The sequence below is a fragment of the Sesamum indicum genome, linkage group LG6 (genome assembly GCF_000512975.1).
Source record: "Sesamum indicum cultivar Zhongzhi No. 13 linkage group LG6, S_indicum_v1.0, whole genome shotgun sequence".
NCBI lineage: Eukaryota > Viridiplantae > Streptophyta > Magnoliopsida > Lamiales > Pedaliaceae > Sesamum > Sesamum indicum.
The window spans coordinates 14,703,834-14,716,258 of record NC_026150.1 but is presented as its reverse complement, the minus strand read 5'-3'; the positions used below and the strand labels follow the sequence as shown (position 1 = coordinate 14,716,258).

The window sequence follows — 12,425 nt, the reverse complement described above, 5'->3', positions numbered from 1 at the left end:
AATTTGGGCTTATGTATTTAATTAGATTAAATACAAGTTGGGCTCAATAAAAATTAAATTTTTCTTAAATTGAATTTTAAATAAAATATTATTAGACTTGTATTTTTAAGGGTAAAAATTGGCCAAGCCCATTATTTTGAGCCAATAGAAAATTCCATGGGAGGAAATAAATGGTTAGCAAATTGTATTTTTGAAAAGTGCAATTCTAGCAATTTTGGGGATCTCTTTATTTGGAATAAAGAGAAATATGCCTTATAGATAATATAATGTATTTAGAAATATTCTTGATTATCAAACAAGGTATATAGATATAAAATATAATTATCTGGGAAATAATTATAATTATTATCACACAACAACAAAAAAAATTTCTCTCCTCGGGATCATATGAAGAGGTGATACAAAATATCTTGGGAATCTCATCAAATGAGAATGGCATCAGTTGCCTCCCACAAGGCCTTTTTCATGTGAATCGTAAAATTAGGATATGATAAATTGTTCTTGTCGATACCAAGTCCACTAGGAAAGGATTTCTCGAAATTCCACTTGAGACTGGTGGAATTTTTTAGAAATAGTGGGAGAATTTAATGACTAAAAGACCAAGTCTTAACTACAAACAATATTGCAGTAATCTATATATTCTTTCTGCTCTGCGTTTAGAATGCATGTCTTAGATCCGTTTTTTCATTTTTCTTTATTTTTGAGATTTATTTAATGGAATACAATCGATAAAATTGACTGCAAAAATTGGAGGATTGTCCTCGATTTTCAACCTAGGTCTATGTCATGGAAAAACCACTTCCATCGGACTTGCGAAAGGAATCCTTACTTAAAAAATATTTGAAGTTTGGGTTTAAGGCATAAGGACAATTGCAAGGTACGCAGTGTCATACCTGCTTTTGGCATCCGTGAGCAGTATGACAGGCTGGACGTTGTTGGTTCAAAAAATGCTCCACATAAATCAAATTTATGTGGTGCCCAACTGGTATATTGGATTTATCGCGGCGAAACCATTTCTTGAAGCCAAGATGACTGAGGGTCGTCTGTGCACAAACATAGGGTTGAGATTCTATCCTTTGTGGAAGAGCTCGATAACCTCAATGTTGATCTTGAAAGGAGATATACATTGACGTAAACCTTCAATCTCTTCATCCCTTCCTTCAAATCTATTTATCATGAACTCTAAAAGAGCTTAAGAAGACCATTCATGAGTTGATAAAAATTATATTTATATATATACCTTGTTTGATAATTAAGAATGTTAATAATTACATTCTATTATCTACAAGGCATATTTCTCTTTATTCCAAATGAAGAGATCCCCAAAATGGCTAGAATTGCAGTTTCCTAAAATACAATTTGCTAGCCATTTATTTTCTTCCATGAAATTTTCTATGGGCTCAAAATAATGGGCTTGGCTAATTCTTACCCTTCAAAATACATGTCCAATGAATTTTTATTAAATGCAAGTTAACAATGTCCTTCACTTGAGACTCCAATGTAGCAACCCTCTATGTTAGAATAGATGACCTGGAAGCAAATTAGATTGAGCACTCGTGTATCTATTCTAATAATAACTTGATCCTATGTAATATTATTTAGTGAATAAAAAAGTATTCCCCATTGGCATTTTCTTTATTGTGCTCATTATATATGATCGCATTTTCTTTAGATGCCCCCACAAACCACTTTGACAACCGTCCAATAGTTGGACTGCACATTAGATGGCGGTCATGAAATCAATTGCCAAGGGTTGGGTTTGAAATGTTCCAAGTCGAAAGTTTTGATAATAGGCATCGAGTGTTCTATCGAGACATGCATTAAGAGTCACATTCATTTGATGGGTACCGCGTTTCATTGACTATAGATGTGGGACGTCTATGTGATCTTAGTAGGTCGATTAACTAGTTGTCGAATCGACTGAACTGACTCATGGGGATCGTTATATGGAAGCCTTGGAGACTTAGTTGGTATGACTCGAATCTCCGGCTCTGGTAGTATGGGAGTAGTCCTCAAACTTGCAGAATCACGGCATCACGTGCGTACTGTGATAGTATCTTGGATTTGTGGGAGTGCTGATTGTATCTCAGATATAGTCATCATAAACGTTGTCCAGTTCAGTCAAAGCATGTAGTAAGGACGACGAGTTTTAAGAAGAGGATATGTCCCCTGTCAATACGTGACAGAGGTATCTCCTATGCACTTGGAGATGCATTCATGCTCTATGAACCTGTGGGCACAGTCATTGGTTGAATTGGAAAAGAGGTTCCTATGTCTAGCAATTTAGCGTTACACAACTCAAGTATTAAGCATAGACGCCCAATCCAGGATGGAAGCCAAAACCCAATTCCATGCCCTAGACTAAGGAAGAGAGACAATAGATGAAAGGACCATACCCGTATGGACTCGAGAGCCTAAAAATTCACATGGGTATTCGCTTAATCTCTAGTGCTATGGACCGTTTCTAAATGGCCACCCATGGTGACATGCTTTCTTGATCAACGGTTGATAGAGAATTATTAATTAAATTAGATTTAATTAATAATTATGTTTGACACTAGCCCAAGTATAACAGAAAAGTGAACCTAAAGAGTTACACACAAATCACCGAGAAGGGATGAGGAATTGATTGGGCATTAATTCCATGAGTAATTGAATTACTTACAAATGAGAGAGATCGATTGGATGGAAGAGTCCAATGATAAATTAATAGGATTGATTTATATTGCGCTTGCCTTTATTATTTAATAAGTTGGACTTATTAATTAATAAAGGCTTATTGGGCCCATGTATTTAATTGGATTAAATATATGATGGTCTTAATTATGTGAACTTTAATTAAATTAAATTTAATTAAAATTAGTTGGACTTTTGTATTTTTATTCCAAAAATATCGGCCAAGCACCCCTTAATTAAACACATTGGATAATTCTCAAAAAGGAATTAATTGACTAGCAATTCTCACTTTTGGAAAGTGTATATTGGTCATTCTTTATTTGGAATAAAGAATGTATTGCCTTATGGATAATGGAATGAACCTAGACATATTCTAGTACATGCATACCAGGTATTTATATATATTCTAATTAGTTATTTGGAATAACTAATTATTACACAACACGAAAAAATATTCCTACCCTAGAACTCCCCATTCGACTGCCCCCCTCCCTCTACACACTTAGTGTGTTTTCTCTCTTATTCTCTTCTAGCAAAGGGAATTAAGGGACTGTGGTGTCAACGTGTCTTTAGAGAACTTCTCTCAGCTATCCACATGCGGATCAATCTCCAAGCCGATATCTCAAAGTCTTCGATACAGAAAGCAATCTCTCAAGTCATATGGCAGTTCATCGTAGCTTAATAATATAATCCTCTCAACGCGCTTCTGCTCCTCATCATTAACATATGTTCCCAGCCTATCAGATACATTTTCCCACTCATTTTTGGTATTGCTAATGGATGACAATTTGTTTAACAAAATTCCTCCTATGACAACAATCTGAAGTGGCAACCGGCAGCATTGCTCGGCTATAAGTCTTCCAGTCGGTTTCAGTTCCGAAGGGCATCTATCTATCTCACCAAATACTTGTACCTGGAGGAGCTCCCAACTTTCCTCCCGACTTAGAAACCAAAACCTCTGGGGCTCTCTTTTACGATTTGCACGCCGTGTCATATTCTCAAAACGACTGGTCATCAGGACTTTTACCCAACTTATTACTCTTGGGCAGGGCTGCTTCGAATTGATTCCAAGCATCAACATTCCACACATCATCCATGATTATCAAGAACTTCCCTGCAGACGACAAATGCTGCTTAACTTGTTGACATAATTCCTCTTCACTATTTCCAGACATGTCTTCTTGAGTGAACTGTGTAGGGTATAACCCTCCAGTGGTACTCTTCTTTCACAAAGAACCCTATCAACTATTACAACCAGTGTGGAGTATAAACTCCTTAGAAATTACAACCCGAATAGAATTGCAGAAATGAAAATAATACAACAAAAATGTAAAGAAGAATATCTGTTGAAAATGACTCAGGTATTTAGCCAGATCCAAGTAAAAAGGGACGCGGTCACCAAAGTACCGTTCCCAACCAGAAAGGCCCTCACAAACCACAGTTGCACCTCTCAGAAACTACCCGAAAAGGACTCAGATCACACAGACCCGAAAGAACACCGGACACCCGAGAACTCACAGTAGAATCACAGAGATTTATCGGAGGGGTGTGTAGGAGAAAACAGATTTTTGTAAAACGTACCCGAAGGAGGGATGAAAACCCCCTTTATATAACAATCTCAAGTAACGGCCGAGAGGTTATGACTGTTGGGCGGTTTCCTTGAAGCCATTAGATTGACTTCGAAAACCAGCCGAACGGTTTCCGTTTTAACCACCATCGGAGAATGGACGGGAGAGAGGAAGAGAGAATAGTCAGCGGAGAGAAGTGAGAAGTGGGAGGAAAATATCATATTAGGGTTAGGTAAGTAGTATGTAAGAGAGTTGACCGGGTCGGGCGACACGGTTGGGTCGGGTAGCTGGGTAGGGCCTCCAAGTGGTTTGTGGGCCTTTAGGTTTTGGGCTCCGGATTTGGGCCATATATCTTAACATACTCCACCTTGGACCAAATACCTAATAGGTAGGTCAGGGGTGTTGGATCTAGTCTTTTTCATCATTGCCAAAAACAAATACTTCGTTGGTGTACCTGCAAAATAGAACTATAGACAGAAAGCTTTTAGTCAAGTTTTAAGTGGAGCAATTTTAAGCACTTACAGAATTTCTCTGAAGGTAAGCATTTGGTACCCATATCTGCAGGATTTTCTTCAGAACTGATTTTTTCAAGTTTTATAACATCTCTCCCTACGATATCTCTAATGAAACGATACCTAACATCTATATACTTAGTTCTATCATGAAATACGGTGTTCTTGCACAATTGAATAGAGGATTGACTATCAGAAAAGATTACAAGTTTTTCTTTTGAAAAGCCAATTTCTTTTATGAGCCCGTCAAGCCATAAGGCTTCTTTAAAGGCTTTCGTAGTTGCAATATATTCTGCTTCAGTAGTTGATAATGCAACAATATGTTGTAATTGTGATTTCCAACTAATGCATGAACCACAAAAAGTGATGAAGATGTAGATTTTCGACTATCTCTATCATTTGCATAATTCGAATCTACATAACCAATAAGACGAGTATCATCAGAGTACCTAGAGAAAGAAATACCAATATTATCAGACCCACGTAAGTATCTAAGTAAGTATTTCACAGCTTCCCAATGAGGGGGACCAGGGTTGGACATGAAACGACTAAGACAGCTAAGAGAATAGGCAACGTCAGGTCTAATACATACCATTAGAAACATAACAGAACCAATCAGATTAGAGTAAGGGATTTTATCCATTCTTTGCTTTTCAGAAATAGTTTTGGGGGATTGCTCTTTACTAAGTTGAAAATGAGCTGCCAAGGCACAGTGGTGGGTTTAGCATTTTACATTGAGAATTTTCTAAGAACATTTAAAAGGTATGATTTTTGATTTAGAGAAATGGAAAACTGTTTTCTATCCCTAGCAATACTCATACCAAGAATTTGTTTGGCATTTCCAAGATCTTTCATTTCAAAGGCGTTACATAAATCCTTTTGTAAAGTAGATATAAGAAGTGAGCTAGAACTAGCAATTAACATATCATCCACATATAGTACTAAGAAAATTGGGGAATCATGCACATGCTTAAAATAAAGACAATGGTCATACTGACTTCTAGTGAAATTTAAAGATAACATAAACTCATCGAATTTTTTGTTCCATTAACGAGGAGATTACTTCAGTCCATAGAGAGATTTTTTCAGCAAACATACATACTCAGGCTTAGATAAATCAGTAAAGCCAAGTGGTTGATTCATATAAATGCTTTCATCCAAATCACCATGCAAAAAGGCAGTTTTAACGTCTATTTGTTTTAATTCCCAGTCATAGTGTGCAGTGAGAGCAAGTATTATGCGGACTGTAGTGTACTTAACAACCGGTGAGAAAATTTCATTATAGTCTATACCTTCTTTCTGTGTGAATCCCTTAGCAACTAATCTAGCCTTATATTTGATAGGATTTTCCTGTTTTATTTTGAATAACCATTTGCAATCAACAATAGAAACATCTTTCGGTTTAGGGACAAGAATCCATATTTTATTGTCTTTTAAGGATTTCATTTCCTCTTTCATAGCACTAAGCCACTTTTCAGATTTTAAGGCTTCTTCGACACTAGAGGGTTCTATAAATTCGGTGTTGAAACTCGTATGAAAGTCCCTAATTTTAGTCGGTATTCTAGGTTGTCTTCTATCTCTATCTCTAGTGAGTTGATAATTGTCTAGAGGATTCTGAATTTCTGAGATTTCTACTCCTTGATTGTTCCCTAATTGTTCGTTATCATCTAATTGTGCCTCATTGTTCCCTAATTCCTCCCCTTGTTGGTTATCCTCTAAGTCTACTTTATTAAAAGTTGAGTCTTCTTCTATGGGTTGTGTTTTTTATAAACATGGCATTTCATTCTCATTAAAGGTAACATTTCTACTAATTAAGACTTTAAAACCCAGTTGACTCCTAACCCAAAGTCTATAGCCTTTAATGCCCTCAGGATAACCAATAAAAACATATTTAATAGATTTTGGATCAAGTTTATCAGAATCTTGGAGAACAAAAGCAGCACAACCAAATACACGTAAGGATGATAAATCTGGTAATTTTTCATTCCACATAAAATCAGGAGTTTTTTCAAGTAATGGCACAGAAGGTGACATGTTAATAAGATGTGCAACAGTTAAGATAGCTTCCCCCCAAAAAGTTTTAGGCAAACCAGAGCTAATCAATAAGCACCTAACTTTATCAAGTAGTGTACGATTCATACGTTCAGCAATTCCATTTTGTTGAGGAGTATAAGGATTAGTCTTGTGCCTTTTTATACCAAATTCTTCACACATATCAGAAAATTTTTTGTTGCAGAATTCAAGTCCATTATCAGTCCTAGGTGATTTTAACTTTTTTCCCGTTTGATTTTCAACAAAAAATTTCCATTTCTTGAATTTTTCAAAAATTTCAGATTTATGTTTCATCAGAAAAACAAACACTTTACGAGAAAAGTTATCAATAATAGACAGGAAATAACGATTTCCACTATGGGTAGGTACATTACTAGGTCCCCAAACATCAGCATGCACATAGTCTAAAATACATGGAGACATAGACGGATTGGGGGATGGGGATGCAGGGAAATGTACTCTATGTTGTTTACCCATGACAAATTCATCACAGAATTCTATTTTGTCAATTCTATCATTTAACACACCATCTCTTTTTAGAAAATCAAGGCCTTTTTGGCTAATATGGCCTAATCTCTTATGCCACAAGGTGGTTAAATCAAAATCAGAAACTGATGCAGCAAGATTATCATAGGATGCAGTACATATGTAAAGGTTTTGTTTTCGTTCAGCTTTGAAAACAACTAATGAGCCTTTCATAATTTTCATGAGGCCTTTTCCCCATCTACCTTCTAAACCATTTTCTTCTGATGCAGCACATGATATGAGATTATGACTCAAGTCAGGAACGTATCTGACATTTTTCAAAATCATTTTATAACCTTCAAAACAAAGTGAAATGTCACCAAGACCCTTAATATCACATTTTTTCTCATTTGCCATTGAAACAAAACCAATGTGCTCATATTTCAGATTTGTGAAAATTTCTTTGAAAGGACTCATATGAAATGTGCAACCAGAATCTATAAGCCATTCATGCATATCAAATGTATTCACAGAATTTACTTCATAGACAACTAAAACTTCACAGAATTTTTCCTTATCATCATAGTTTCTATTCTCATGTCTAGGTTTTCTACAGTCTTTAATATAATGACCTTTTGTTCCACAATTATAACAACGTCTATCTTTGACTTTATCATCCCTAAGATTTGTTTCTCTTGGTCTCGACTTACTCCTATAGTTTTTATTTCTACTTCTGCTTCTGCTGTTATACCGAGAATTAAGATTCCTAAACTTAGTCCTACCCCTAACAGAATTAATCTCATATTGGTTCTGGCTGCGTTTATTAATCTTAAGGTCTAGTTCTTTACTTTTTAGTCCGTTTACCACAGTTTCTATATTGACACTGTCCCTACCGTATTTGATAGCAGCCTTAACATCAGAATAAGATTCAGGAATGGCATTTAACAGCACAATGAGAGAGTATTAATCAATATATTTGTCACCAGTAAGTTTGATATCCTGAATTAGCTTAGTGAAATCATCACGATTTTCACCGATATTTTTGGACGGGTCAAGTTTATACCTAAAAAAATTTTCTAATAAAAACAGTTTATTTGGAAGAGAAATTTCAGTATACAATTCTTCAAGTTTATCCCATAAAGCTTTTGAAGATTCTAATTACCAACTTTTCGTAAAATAGTATCGGACAAATTTAAAACAATAGAAGAATATACAAATTCATCATTTTCTTGTTTCTTTTCTTCAGAAATATTTTCCACATATTTGCCATCAATGGCTTTGAAAACTTTTTGTTGAATATGGATGTCTTTCATCTTTTGTTGCCATATAGAAAAATCGATTTTTCCATCAAAGGGTTGAAGACTGTAACCAGCCATTTTGAAAGACTTTTAGCAAAAAAATGTTCGATTTTTGTAATCAAAACAGAAAAATCCCAGAACGACAGATTCAAACAGTTACTACCAAATACTTAGAAAACAAGGTTACAGAAACAGTGTGAATTTCAGGAAAAACATACACCAATTCCAGATATCACAGAGATATAACAATGACAAAAGATATACACATAGTCAATACACTAATATGCAGAGAACAGAGAAATAGGCCGCGATCAGTTATCAAAAAATACTCAGGAAACAAAAATAACAGAAGTAATACCAACAGTTAATAAAGCAGTAATAGCAGAACCGAGGCTCACCAGCCTAAGTCCCGTCTAGATACCCGACGACCTCAAGGGTCCGGCCAAGAGGGATATTAGGGGGCTACACCACGGTAAACCGGAATAATAAACAGTAATAATGAAATCAATAATATGAACGGAAAGATAAACGGAACAGAGAACCAGATGAGGGGTTTATCGGAAGTTACCACCACCACGGATCTGCACGGATCAGATTGTAGGCTCTGATACCACTGTAGGGTATAACCCTCCAGTGGTACTCTTCTTTCACAAAGAACCCTATCAACTATTACAACCAGTGTGGAGTATAAACTACTTAGAAATTACAACCCGAATAGAATTGCAGAAATGAAAATAATACAACAAAAATGTAAAGAAGAATATCTGTTGAAAATGGCTCAGGTATTTAGCCAGATCCAAGTAAAAAGGAACGCGGTCACCAAAGTACCGCTCCCAACCAGAAAGGCCCTCACAATCCACGGTTGCACCTCTCAGAAACTACCCGAAAAGGACTCAGAGCACACAGACCCGAAAGAACACCGGACACCCGAGACTCACAGTAGAATTACAGAGATTTATCGGAGGGGTTTGTAGGAGAAAACAGATTTCTGTAAAACGTACCCGAAGGAGGGATGAAAACCCCCTTTATATAACAATCTCAAGTAACGGCCGAGAGGTTATGGCTGTTGGGCAGTTTCCTTGAAGCCATTAGATTGGCTTCGGAAACCAGCCGAATGGTTTTCGTTTTAACCACCATCGGAGAATGGACGGGAGAGAGGAAGAGAGAATAGTCGGCGGAGAGAAGTGAGAAGTGGGAGGAAAATATTAGATTAGGGTTAGGTAAGTAGTATTTAAGAGAGTTGACCGGGTCGGGCAACACGGTTGGATCGAGTAGCCGGGTAGGGCCTCCAAGTGGTTGTGGGTCTTTAGGTTTTGGGCTCCAGATTTGGGCCATATATCTTAACAAACTGTTTGAGAATAGTGAGAAAGATATCCTTGGTTTTGAACTCTTCAGAAACGTAAACCCATTACAATGGATAATTTATTTCGAATTCTTGAATCACGATAAATTTTCAATGCTGTAGTTGTCTTTCCAAGGCCAGGCATAGCAATGATGGAGATAACTTCAAGCTCCTCCGAGTCTTCTTCATTCAGATGCTTTATTATTTTGTCTGCCTCATCATCAAGACCTACTATTCTCTTGTCCTGTGATAACGATTGACAATGCACAGATGCAATTAGAGAAATTCAAGACTCTCATATATACAGTTTATGCCCCATAACAAGTCTATTGGTAATAATTTCCCTCTTTTCACCATGATTTTGACATTTGACTTGGAGCCCATTGTGAAAAGGCAATTATACCCTTGCTTAAGTATTTCTTTTAATAATAAATAAAAGTTTAGTTATATATAAAAAAATTATTCAGTAATTGCTAATTGCTCTAGACTACTTAGAGAACGATTAACATATCCAACTAAAAAAAAACAAATATGCAAATAGTTAATATATCAACAAAATTACTATTCAGAAAAATATATCTTAATTACATTAAGAAATTTTTAATTACTACGGCACATTAAAATTTATAATAGAAAATACATGAATAATATATAAAATACTAATATAATCTTAGATCTGTCTATATATAATAACGAACAATATCAAATTTCAATTATGAAAAAAAAATCAATTTGATTAAATTACAAGTGCTATTAAATATTTTGAAAAGAGTAGTGACTTGTCATGCCCCCAAGATATTGAGATTGGAGGAGTGTGTGAACATTAATATAACAAATAACTAATTTAAAACCTTACTGTGTAGTAAAATAATTGACATAAATATATTATATTTTATTTTTGCACTAATTTATTTCAATACACTATCATCAAGTGTAATAATTAGTATATACAAAATGAAAATTTCAATTTTAAGAATTAAACTTTTTATTTAATAGTATCAAATAAGTTAATCTAGAAGTGAATTACAAATAATACAATTAAATAGTAAAATAATTATTATCATTGTTCTAAAAAGATATAATTGTATAAACTAATGTTTCAATTATAGAAATATAAATAAATTTGTGGACTAAATATTCTTTGTAGCTAATAAATGATATAAATTCACATCTAAATATATGTTTCTACATTTGCACGGGATATATATTTCAGTATATATAAAAGTATCATGACAATTATACACTTACTCATTGCGAAAGGACAATTATACACTTACTACTTGACTTTTTTAGCACTAGATAGTCCTGAATGCATAACTTTTACATCTATTTTCATATTAATTGGCTTGATAAACTATCATGAAATATTATCATTAGTGAATACGAAATATAAAATTTTGATTTTGGGAATTTTTTTATTAATCGAACCAATTATATTTAAAAAGTACATTGCAATAATAAAACTTATAAGTAATTTCCTTATCAATTAAAATAATTTTTTTCAATTTATTTGAAACTATAATCGTATAATACTAATATTTCAGTGGCAGTAACATAATTAATATCATGAACTTAAAATTTTATGTTAAGCATAGGTAATGGATCGGAAGGGGAGAGTGTACATTATTTCAAAAAATACAATAGTTTTTTGCTTATTGTTTTAACACATGAGAGTTTTTAACTAAACTTTTAAAATACTGGGGGATTTTATACAATTTTTTTAAAAATAAAATGTAGTTTAAAGAGAAGGTAAATTATATTAAACCTATTTAGGTTAGAAAATAAAGCTAGAGCTATACCCCCTAAGGAGTGCTAATGAATATTTTTTAGGGGTGTTTGTGCAAATTTTGTCTCTAAATAGGGGGTGTAGTAGTTGAAATTTCAACTATAAATTCAAGAGGTGTATTTGTAGTTTTACAAAAGTTATGAAATATTTTTCTATTTGAGCCTAGCCTCCTGGATGTTAATGTAATTTACCCTAAAAAAACTTATAAATAAAAAATTATCAATTTTATTAATTGAAATTTCTTATCAAGAATTAAAATCTCTATGGGACTTTGAGTAATTAATTTTATTCCAATATTAATTTTTTATATTATATTTTACTTTTGCTTTAACAATATGAGTGAAACTAAAAGTTAATTACAAATAACACAATATTTCTCTATGAGTTGGTTGTAGTATAAGTGGTAAAGGATCAAATTTTATTTTAATCGACTAGGGGTGCATGGGGCTGGAGTAGCTCAGTTGGTTAGAGCGTGTGGCTGTTAACCACAAGGTCGAAGGTTCAAGCCCTTCCTCTAGCGAGTCTTACCATTTACACATCCAAGAAACTACCGTAAGCACAATATTTCTCATCAATTAAAACAGTTACCATCATTTTTGTTAAAATATAATTGTTATATACTAATAGTTAGATGGAATCACAACGACCAAATTTTTTAAAGTTATATGATTAAATTGCAAAAATTAATTTGGATATTAATCTTAACATCACCATATGATCTTAAAA

The 12,425-nt window shown here is 34.2% G+C and overlaps 1 non-coding gene across 1 annotated transcript; it reads left to right on the top strand.

The window, feature by feature from the left end:
* TRNAN-GUU lies at nucleotides 12,146-12,219 on the top strand. Its single transcript has one exon. It is a non-coding gene; the product is annotated as a tRNA-Asn (tRNA).